The following is a 12,011-nucleotide window of genomic DNA, read 5'->3' as shown; positions in this document are numbered from 1 at the left end:
TCAACTATTTTGAATCGTATCCAGAATATTTTGCAACTCATTGACTACATCTTTTATGTTCATCCGATGTGGTGCGAAATCCACAGAGCATGATACTCCAATCTTCAAAGTTAAAGCAATACTTTTCATAGCAATTGCATTCATATGATGATACTTAAGAAGCTCTTCATCAATGGCATGAGTTAGATGGTCTTCTAAGGCCATGCAAACAAATTTGTGAAGGCTGAGGCCTTCGTTGAAGATGTCATCTGTCGGTTTTTTCTCCGTCATCACCTCTAATAATGATATTCCAAAACTATATACATCACCACTAGTTGTCATCTCACTCCCAAAAATGTACTCTGCAACTTATTAATAATTACATTATGAAAACAATGATCAAGTTAAAATAAGAAGTATGATCTTTGTAGGAAGGATAAGAAGTAATCTAGACCAATTTTAAATTTGAAAGGTTGTGACTAGTTTTAGGAAAATTAAGTATAATATAAGGGAAAAGACAAAAAAGGCGTAACACATAATTGTTGATTTTCTCTCCCCACATGCACGACACATGCCAATTCCACCATCGTTTTAAAACGTTCACAATTTTTTTATACGACAATTTTTATTAAAATTATTCACCTTAATAATGAATGTATGGTGACTTTCACCTTAATATGTTTATTAACCGGTGACTTTCTGACGACTTTTCCGATGAAATTTTCAGGCGAAATTTCCGGCGAGGTGATGGCGGTGGGTGAAGGTGGCGGTGGTGGGCGATGACTAGTGAAGATGAATTGGTTTTTGATATTAGCGTATGTGGGGTTTTGATATTAATGTAAGTGAGTTTTTGAAATTAAAGTAAGTGGGTTTTCAATATTAAAGTAGTAGACTAAAATACCCTCATTGCTAACATTTATAGGAAAATCAAACTTCTTGTTTGAACCTAACCCATGAAAACAATATTATAAGTTAATATGATATTAGGAATAAATGAATATTACCTGGAGGTGCATAACCAATTGTTCCTCTCATCCCAGTTGAGTTACTTTGGTTTAAACTCGATTCAAGAAACCAAGCTAAACCAAAGTCTCCAATATGGGCCACCATATCATCATCAAGTAGAATGTTGTGGGGCTTCAAATCTCCATGTACGACAGTTGTTGAGCAATGATTATGAAGATAATCAAGCGCACATGCGACATTAATAAGAATATTCATTCTTTGAAGAAGGTTGAGTCGTGATGCACATGTACTTGAATGCAACCAATCATGTAAATTTCCATTGGGCATGAACTCGTAAACCAAAGCTTTAAAATCATTGCCTTGAAAATCAACACTTGAACATGAAGTTATTATCTTCAATAGATTCCTGTGCCGAATAATCCGCCACGCTTCACATTCGGCTACAAAGGTCTTAACAGCTCCTCGAGTTTGAAGATGTAAAACTTTTACTGCAACGAATTTATCATCTTTATCATGGATTCCTTTATAAACAGAGCTAAACCCTCCCTTGCCAATCAACATGGTTTCAGAGAATCCATTAGTTGCCTTGAGTAGTTGATTATATGAAACTTTCGGAAAACAACCATTCGTCGATGATTGATGTTGTTGGCCATTGATTTTCTTTTTATAATAAGCAGCACACACAATACATAATACAACGATAATCGTAGAGACAATTAAAATGACTATAACGAACAAAGGGATCCTTTTCTTATGTTTAATAGTCTCCTTGCATCTGGGTAAACCGAGATCAACCAACCCACCACAAAGCTTACTATTATTTGAAACCCAAAATGCACTTGCATTGGCGAACACTCCTAGGACTGGAACTTTACCTTCAAAATTATTATAGGATAGGTCTAAATGTGCTAACGAAAACAGTTCCAAAAAACTAGGAATTTGACCCGAAAATTTGTTATGCGAAAGATCAAGCTCCACCACTCCTCTTAGTGAACTTAACGATGGCGGTATGATATCCTGAAATAAGTTATTGTTGATATAGAAGAATGAAAGGCTAGTGCAACCACCAAGGCTACTAGGAATTTTCCCTGATAAATTATTATACGATAAATCCAGATAACCCAACATCTTGAGGTTTCCAACCTCTGGTGGAAGTGAACCAAACAGGTTGTTTTGAGAAAGATCCAATTCTATGCTTAGAGAGGTAAGTTGAAAAAGTTGTTTTGGTATTTGGCCACTATACCAAGGTACAATGCTAACAAATGAACACAATTCCCCAATCTTGATGGGATATCCCCTTCCAAAATATTGGAATCTAAACTAAGCTTAATAAGCATAGATAAGTTTCCAATGGCATCAGGAATTGGCCCTGATAATTGGTTGTTATCCAGATAAGCGGGCTGTAATTTTTGAAGCATACCAATGGTAGATGGGATTTCTCCTGTGAATCGGTTAGATTCTAAATTTAAAAGGGTCAAGCCAACCAGATTTCCTAAACTTGAAGGGATATTTCCATATAATTGATTTTCTCCTAAATTTAGATGATAGAGTTTATTGGTAAGATTATCTATTGATGCAGGGAGCACTCCTTGAAACTTGCAGGAAGAAACATCCAATTCGTTTAATTTGCTGCAGTTTTTCATAGAATCAATAAACTTCATTCGCCATTAAGGTTGTTCTCAAATAAGGATATCCGACTAATATCTCTTAATTTTGAAAAGTCGATAGTCAGCTTTCCACTAAAATTGTTGTATTGAAGTTCAAGAACAGTTAACTTTGAACAGTTAGATATTGAAGACGGAACAAGTCCAGTCAGTTGGTTATTCCTTAATTGAAGTACCGTCAGATGAGGTTGCATTTTACCCAGTGCTGCAGGAATACTACCGGTAAGCTTATTATCATCCAAAGAAAAGTAAGTTAGAAGCGAGAGGTTATAAATGGAACCAGGGATGGTTCCATATAAATTACATCCACCACAGTAAAGTTCGCGTAAACTTTTCCAGTTGCCTAAGGTGTCTGGAATCTTCCCACCTAACCGATTATCAGGAGCAGAGAACACTTCCAATGACGTAATATTCCCTAAGAAAGATGGGATTCCGCCTGTTAAGCTATTATCATGAACTGCAAGAAGAGTAAGTTTGGAAATGAAACTAATCCCCTTGGGTATGCTTCCAACTAGCTTGTTATGTGGAAGATAAATCTCTTCAAGGTTAGAACAACCGGACAAATTAGTTGGAATGATTCCGCTGAATTTATTATCGTCAAGGCCAAGTAAACGTAACCTGAAAAGACGACCAACCTCATGAGGGATGGCCCCTTAAAAGCTATTGTTCCACAACCACAACTCACGCAGGAAGCTTAGGTTCCCTACATGCAGAGACAAAGACCCTTCAAGGCCTTGCGAATCCAGTTGTAAAACGGTCACCCTTCTATGTCGCTTCCCACATGAAACACCAATCCAGTCACAAAAATGAAAGGAAGAGTTCCATGAAGTTAGAACTCCATTTGGATCATTGGTTATCATCGCCTTGAATGACAACAACGCCAAATGATCAGTCTCATTTTCGACAGAGGAAATAGAGATTGTGGTCAGAAATATAAGAGTATAAAAGAGGACAGTGTGGGAAAACAACAATAAGAAAGTTATGGGTTGCCTTAACTTCATTTTTTGATATAAACTTAAGATCACATATTGTTGGCTTTTTAACCTCAGTTTTTGCATGTCAGACACTAACATGCAAGTTGTGAAGTGAATGCCATCCACTTATTGTTTTTCATCTTGACCAAGTCAGTTTGATGGACCAAGTTGTGCAAAATTGATTTTCACAAAATAATTAAATACTTTTCTTGACATATTTACTATCTTATATCATATATTTTTTTTCTCTTCAATGTGTTTTTTTTAAATGCCAATATAACAAAAACCGAAAAAGAGTAACTTGTAAGTTACAAGAACCTATACAAACAAAGTGCCTACTCTGTAAGTGTGATCAAAATACATTAGTTTATCGGAAAGAAAAGAGACATAAATAGTGGAAACAAGTATTGAAACTAAAAGGTAGGGCAATAGAATTAAGATAAATCACAAAAAAATAAATTAATAAAAAATTATCTCTATGATTTAATAAATTGTCAGATTTTTATACTAACCTTCAAATAAATCACTGTTAGAAAAGAAAATGGTAAGAAAGAAAATTCATTAATTAACTTATAAGAAAATATAATGTTTTGTTCAAAGCTTTTTAAATTGATTGGCAAAATGTTATTGATTAAGCTACAAAGCTAAGTCAAGAAAGTATCTTTCAGCAATCGGATGAATTATTAAAATGCATTGAAGGTTGAGTTTGATTCCCAACTAAACATCTTTAATACAATTGACAAAATCAATAACAAATCGTTTTCTAGTAATAAATATTCCTACAAAACAAAAATGGTCAAACTTATCCAAAAAATAATTTCTTTTATTTACACTAATCAAATATACAAGTTATACTAGAAAATATCTATCCTTTTTGGTGAGCATCTCTCTAAAACTTTCTACATTTTATGTCTCTCAATACACAATAATTCATTTTTTAAAAATCACTACTATCAGTTCAACCTTTCAATTATTTTTATCTTAATGAACCTTCGCTAATAAACCATTAACATCGTTAATTTTTTTCGAGTTTCAAACCGATGTTTTAGGGCTTTTGATCAGAAGAAGTATACGAGTCGACCGATCTAAAACTTATCTCGAAACAGCAGATGGCGGGAATCAACCAGCACTAAAAACCCATACTTATCCTCTATTTGACGCATTAGTTTCATTGGATGTTTACCAATAGTTGGCGGAGTCGTTCAATACATTCTCTATTACTATCACTGAGGGAAAGAATGTAGGACATGGGTCACGATTTTATTAAACAATATTAATAAAAAATAAATAATCTCTTTATACAATTTGGGAAATTATAGTACATGAGGCATATACAAATCTAAACGAGAATAACAACATATATAACATGCATATACATAACTTGATTCATACCGACGACCTTAACCTGTGCTCCTATAGTGAATTCTTCAACCGAGTTAGACTCGGACCGGAGTCGCTTTGGAATGGAACAACACTCACATCATCTAGCTTGTGTTGATCGAGACCCGAGCATTACCTTTGAGTCATGTCTTTCTTCATTCGATGAACCCGTCTTGATCACATGAAGCCATCCGTACCTTCCTAGTTGCAAGACTTAACAAATTGTGGTTCCCGGTTGTGGCTGAGGATTTTGTTAAACAGAGGTCCCTTAAAACATTTTTCAAGCAACCTACGTGAGCCCGTCTATTTCCCAAGATACAACAGCCGAAGCAGTATGTATTGCCGGGAGTACCCTAGTACCCGAACTTTATTTGCAACGAGAGATCGGGATCTAGAGAGAGAGATAGAGAGATAGAGAGATAGAGAAAGTTGGAGTTGAGATCACGAATTGGTTTGGCGTTGTGTGGTCGGGTCGAGTGTGTATACGTGATGTGACTTAACTGGTGATGTGAGGTTGAAGACTCACTGAAAAATAAACCTAATATAACTAATTAGGTAGCAGTAAGTGGGTATCGAACACAGGGAGTTTGTGGAAAATGTGTTACTAAGTAGTTTTGTAATTTAACTATATTAAACTAAATGCTTAAAATAACTTCAAAGTTTTGGTTGATTGGTTTAAACCAAAAGATCTTGTAAGGCCCCGGTCCCGGTGCCCTACTTTCGCGTTGGATTTACTCATAAACATAGTTCTACATATAAGAGTGAATTAGTACTTTTCGCGGAATATAAAAATTCAAACATATATTTCAAAATCCTTCAAATATCCTTAACAATTAAATACTTTTCTTTAAACATAATTTGAAAAGTCATTTCAAAACATCACAACATTCTTCTCAAGATGTTAGTATTTTCAGTCCAATGCCATGTGTCCTTATTCAAGTGAGCTGCCACAACCTATTCACCTGCGTGCATACTAAAAGTAAGCTACGCTGAGTGAGTTCTAGTTAATCATGCAATACATTCACACACTTACATGTATACGTATCCGAAGATGCATATTACATACTTAGCCTGTTACCTTTCTTTCATTCATACATACATACACGCTTCCTTTCTTTCTTTCATACTTTCAATATTTATCTTACTTTACATACATACTTACACGCTTTAAAGAACATTTCGCCCTATAACCTTCACATATATTGTTAGGGTCTGCAACCCTGAAACCTTCGCATATATTATTAGGGTCTAAAACCATGTAACCTTCGCATATATCATTAGGGTCTGCAACCCTTTAAGCATACCACCATACAACCATACACTATCTTCTTTATATTTAAATTTATGTATTTTCACACATACACTTTATCTTTTCTATAACTTTCATATATCATTCTTACATCATTCATAAAACAATCACAATCACATATCATACACTTACCACTTAAGGTAAGTGTATTAACTAATCGCATCGAGTATGCACACATCCCCGAAAACATAACAAGGAAATGGGGCTAGAAATTCACCTGTGGTCGGTTCCTTACAGATTTAATAGTAACTCCTTTCCTTAACCGAGAGCGGCTAACTTTATAACAATTACACTTATCAATTAACTATACCTAACCATATCATATTTCTAGATTAATATAACCCTCAACGAATGGGGGTCTGGGGGCAGCGCCTCTGGCAGCGGGGTCTCGGCGCGGTAGCCCATAGCAGGGTCCATGGGTAGAGCCCCTAGATGGGGTCGAACTACCAGGTCAGCTTGGAAAAATTTTATTTTCATTAATGGTCCTTAACAAAATTTTCATTAAAATTCTTAAATTATGATTTTATTCGCTAACTCATTCGTTATGATGAATGGGTTCTGGGTAAGCATCATTCACTATATTATTCGCTATCCCATTCGTCTTTCGAGACGAATGAGAGAATAACGAATGAATGAAACCATTGGTGACTTTTGGAGACGAATGAGAGGTTCATTCACTATAAAGGCATTATCTTATAGCGAATGGATTTATTTGTTTAACATGGCGAATGGGTGGGTAAAGAACGACTAAGATCATTCGTGAATTCTAGGAGATGAAGGAGAGGCTCATTCATTACGAGAGCACACAAATGGATCTTGTTTTTACCATTTATATATAGATCTACGAATATTAAACGAGCTGAACAAGTTTTCGTTATAGAACGAACCTTAAACGAATCGGTTCCACGGACACGATCTAAGCTTGGTGTTTGTCTTTCTCGTCACGATGCTCTAACACCAACGAGCTCGGGTCTTTTCCTCTGCATCTTGGTTTGAGATAAAGGAAGGTGTTTGTGTGTGTTTTTGAGAGTGTGTGGAGGCTAAGGATAAGAATGAGGGTTTTAGGGTTTAAGGAGGTTTAAGGGGTTTATATACCCTTAAGCCCATGTACCTAAGGCCCATCACCATCCCTTATTCCATCTTTTATAATCCGGCCCATACTCTTATCATTTTATTTAATCTTTACAAGATATTAATACACCCTTAAGTAAACAAAATTTTCTTTTATTTATTATAAACGAAAGTAGGATGTTACAAGTCTTCCATCCGTAAAGAGGTTTCGTCCCCGAAACCTAACTATTACTTAAACAAGTTTGGGTAAAACTTGCGTATCTCATCCTCAACTTCCCAAGTTGTGTCCGATCCTTTACAATTCTTCCATATCACTTTCACCAATGGGATAACTTTATGACGAAGCTGTTTTTCCTTGCGGTCAACGATCTCTACAAGCTGTTCGATATAGTTTAACTATTCATCAACCTCAATGTCTACTAGTGGCACATGTGACGTGTCGTCAGCTAGACATTTTCTCAAGTGAGAAACATGAAAGGTAGAGTGGATTCCTTCTAACTCCTCGGGTAAATCCAGCTTGTAAGCCACTTCACCCACACGATCTTAAATGGTCTAATGTACCTTGGACTTAACTTTCCTCTCTTCTGAAGCGAATAATTCCATTCCAAGGCGAGACCTGAGCATCACATTGTCACCAACGTTAAACTCTATTGGTCGTCGCCGCATATCGACATATGACTTCTATCGGTCTTGAGCAACTTTCATTCTTGCTTTGATTTGATCAAACCATGAAGAGGTTTCTTGCAAAACTTCTATGCTTCGGATCTCTTTCTGGCCAATCTCTCCCCAATATACAGGAGTTCTACAATGTCTACCATACATCATCTCAAACGGCGGCATACCAATACTCGAGTGGTAGCTGTTGTTATTAAAGAATTCTGCAAGATGTAAATGATCATCCCAACTTCCCCCAAAGTATAAAACACAAGAATGTAGCATATCCTCAAGGGTTTGAATAGTCATTTCAGACTGCCCATCTGTTTAAGGATGATACGTTGTGCTGATGTTCAGTCTTGTTACCATAGCTTCATGGTACTTCTTCCAGCTTCTTGAAGTAAAGTGAGTATCTCTATCAGACACAATCGATAACGGCACTCCATGTTTAGCCACAACCTATTTTATGAACACATTTGCTAACGTTTCTGACGAGATTGCCTCTTGTATAGGCAAAAATCGAGCACTTTTAGCCAAACGGTCCACTATCACCCAAATGGTTTCATGATGTTTAGTTGTACGCGGGAGCTTATTTATGAAATCCATGGTGATGTGTTCCCATTTCCATTCAGGCATCTCCAAAGGCTGCATATTCCCATAAGGTTTCTAGTGTTCAAATTTGATTTGCAAACAGGTTAAGCACTTCCTAACATAATCTATTACATCATTATTCATACCCAGCCACCAATAGTTCCTCTTTAGGTCTTGATACATTTTGGTGGATCCTGGATGGATCGAGTATCTTGACTTATGAGCTTCAACTAGGATTCGGTCTCTAAGATCTCCATGGCACGGGACCCATATTCGGTCAAACCTAGTTTTCACACCATGACTATTTTCCATCAATTCATCTTGCTGTCTGACGATTCTTTCCTCCTTCACTAGCCCTTCATTTATAAGCACATCAGATTGTACTTTGATGATCTCTTCAAAGAGATCTGAGTTAACGATCAACTTATACTACTTCACTGTCGCAATGACTTATTCGTTCTTTCGGCTTAGTGCATCAGCAACCACATTAGCCTTACCAGGATAGTATTTGATATCACAGTCATAGTCCTTTATCAACTCCAAACATCTCCTCTGTCTCATGTTCAACTCTTTCTGCTCGAATAAGTACTTCAAACTCTTATGATCGGTGTAAATAATACACTTAGTACCATATAGGTAATGTCTCCATATCTTGAGAGCATGCACTACTGCTGCTAGGTCTAAATCATGTGTTTGGTAAGTATTCTCGTGAACCTTCAACTATGTGGATGCATAAGCTATCACTTTTCCTCGTTGAATTAACACGCAACCTAACCCACGATGCGAGACATCAGTATAAACCACCAAATCCTAATCACGATCGTGTAGAGCAAGGCTGGAGCTTGTGTGAGTCTCTTCTTCAATTCTTCAAAAGCTTCCTCTTGAAACTTACCCCAACTGAATACTACAGACTTTCAGGTCATTCCCGTCAACGTTGCGGCTATCTTGGAGAAGCCTTCGATAAATCTCCTATAATAGCCAGCCAACCATAAGAAGCTGCGTATACCAGTCGGGTTCTGCAGAGTCTTCCAATTCATTAATGCCTCAATCTTAGATGGGTCCACAGTAATCCATTCAGAGTTGATTACGTGACCTAGAAACTGTACCTCACGCAACCAGAACGCGCACTTAGAATACTTAGCATACAGTTTCTCTTCCTTCAAAATCTCTAATACTTCTCTTAGATGCTTAGCATGGTCAGACTCGCTCTTAGAATAAATCAATATATCGTCAATGAAAACGATGAATGACTTATCTAACATCGGCCGAAATACCCTATTCATCATATCCATAAATGCTGTGGGAGCATTTGTTAGATCGAACGACATCACAAGGAAATCCTAGTGTCCATACAATGCCCGAAACGATGTCTTAGGGATGTCTGCCTCTTTCACTTTCACCTGATCTAAGGTCTCTAAGTGAGAACCAACTCGAACCTTGTAGTTGATCAGACAAATCATCAATCCGTGGCAATAGATATATGCTCTTCATCGTAAGCTTGTTCAAATCACGATAGTCTATACACATTCTCATACTTCCATCCTTCTTAACAAACAACACCGGTATGCCCCACGGGGAAACACTCGGTCTTATAAAACTTTTATCGAGGAGTTCTTGTAGTTGGGAAATCAACTCTTTCATCTCAGATGGCGCCAGGCGGTAAGGTGCTTTCGCGACGGGATGTGCTCCTATTATTAAGAATATCTGGAATTCTACCGCTCGCTCCGGTGGCACCCCGGAAGGTCCTCAGGGTACACTTTTGGGTAGTCGCGCACAATATGAACGTCTTTTACTTCTTTCGTATCGGCCGTAGCTTTGACAACATACGCCAGGTAGGCATCGCACCCTCGCCTTAACAAACCTTCGGCTTTTATCATCGAAATGACATTAAGCCCTGAACTTTCTTTATCACCATAAACCGTTACCGTACCACCATCCAAAGAGTTTAAGCTTATCAACCTAATCCTACACACTATCTGAGCCTCAAACTCAGATAGCCAATCCTTTCCCAAAACTACATCGAACCCTCCTAAGGTCATAACATACAGGGTAACAGGGAACTCACATCCTCTAAGTCTATCTTACAATCTTTAACCATTCTCATTATTCTAACCGAGGTCTCACTAGCGGTTTCTACTATTAAGGTTTCAAGCACATGACAACATTTCATTTTTGTTAACTTACTAAATTTCGTTGCTACAAAACTTCTATTTGCACCTGAGTCAAACAACACAGAAGCGGAAATACCGTTTACTAGAAACATACCTGTCACAACATCTGGGATCTGTTTGGCCTGCTCTTGAGTCAACATTTAGGCTCTGGTCTTTGGCCTTGATGGTTCAACACCTTTCTTTTTGCTTCCTCCAGATTCAGTACATTCCCTGGCCATGTGACCCGTCTTGCCACATCGGCACATGTTGGTTTCTCACTGCACTCATGAGCATTGTGCCCCACCTTTCCGCAATTATTACATGCGTTTGTTTCGACTCGACACTCTCCTCCATGCGCCTTTTCGCATTTGTGACAAACATCAGTTCCAACACCCCCACTTTCATTCACCAGTGTGCATCTTACCACAAGTCTTGCATGAGTTCTTTTCCCACACTTTATGTCTCTTACTATTAGGGTTCCACAACTGAGTACCAGTTCATTTAGTAGGATGTAAATACCTTTAACGATCTAAACGATATTGATTATTAAAATTTGATCTAATACGTTAATCAGATCTAGTTCATGATATACTCTTAATTAGTTCTATATATGTAGTTATTAGTTATCATATATGTGTATTAGTAATACGCTAAGTGAAGAATTGATCTAGAGAGAATATTGGCAGAGGTTTGTTACTCAATAAATCAAAACTTTTTAATTACTAAGGATATGAACACCCTATATATAGATGATGGAACCAATTCGTTACACATCGCGTAACGAATTTGGTCTAGTTCGTTAACTTACAGACTCAATAAGGAAATCATAACGAATATTTGATTCGTTATGCCCCTATTCGTCAACATTCCATGACGAATGGGAACATACATAACGAACTGGCTAATTCGTTAAACATCCTTAACGAATTAGCTTTTACATTAACGAACTAAAATAAACTAAGCATAAATTACATAAATGCCCTTAACATTAAAATATTAATAAATTACAAACGATAAATACAAAGACTCGAGACGACAAATTCTTGCACTAATAAACACCCCTCGTCTTGAGCTCTTTGTATTTACTTTACTTGAATCGCTTTGACACCTAATCACGACAACTATGAATCCTGAACTCGTGACATACACGTACGACACGCTAGAACCGCATAGCTTGGTTATAGTCTTCCTGGCGCTCGATCAAGATCTTGTTCACGAACTGCACGTCATTGTCTGTTTTCGATAAGTTAATGAGCCACATTGGGTTGCTAAC

General features: G+C 37.2%; 1 pseudogene across 1 annotated transcript; it reads right to left on the bottom strand.

Annotated features, from left to right (window-relative positions):
* LOC143576223 (uncharacterized) lies at positions 1–3,526 on the bottom strand (annotated as a pseudogene). The gene is made up of 2 exons (XR_013142907.1): positions 984–3,526; positions 1–341 (listed from the first exon to the last, which is right to left on the bottom strand). The product of XR_013142907.1 is annotated as an uncharacterized LOC143576223 (transcript).
* Between the last annotated feature and the right edge of the window lie 8,485 nt (positions 3,527–12,011).

The sequence above is a fragment of the Bidens hawaiensis genome, unplaced genomic scaffold (genome assembly GCF_021521415.1).
Source record: "Bidens hawaiensis isolate Kalapana, Puna unplaced genomic scaffold, B.hawaiensis_p1.1 tig00028030_1, whole genome shotgun sequence".
NCBI lineage: Eukaryota > Viridiplantae > Streptophyta > Magnoliopsida > Asterales > Asteraceae > Bidens > Bidens hawaiensis.
Note: the sequence above shows the minus strand (reverse complement) of the source record. Positions and strands in the feature narration are given on the sequence as shown.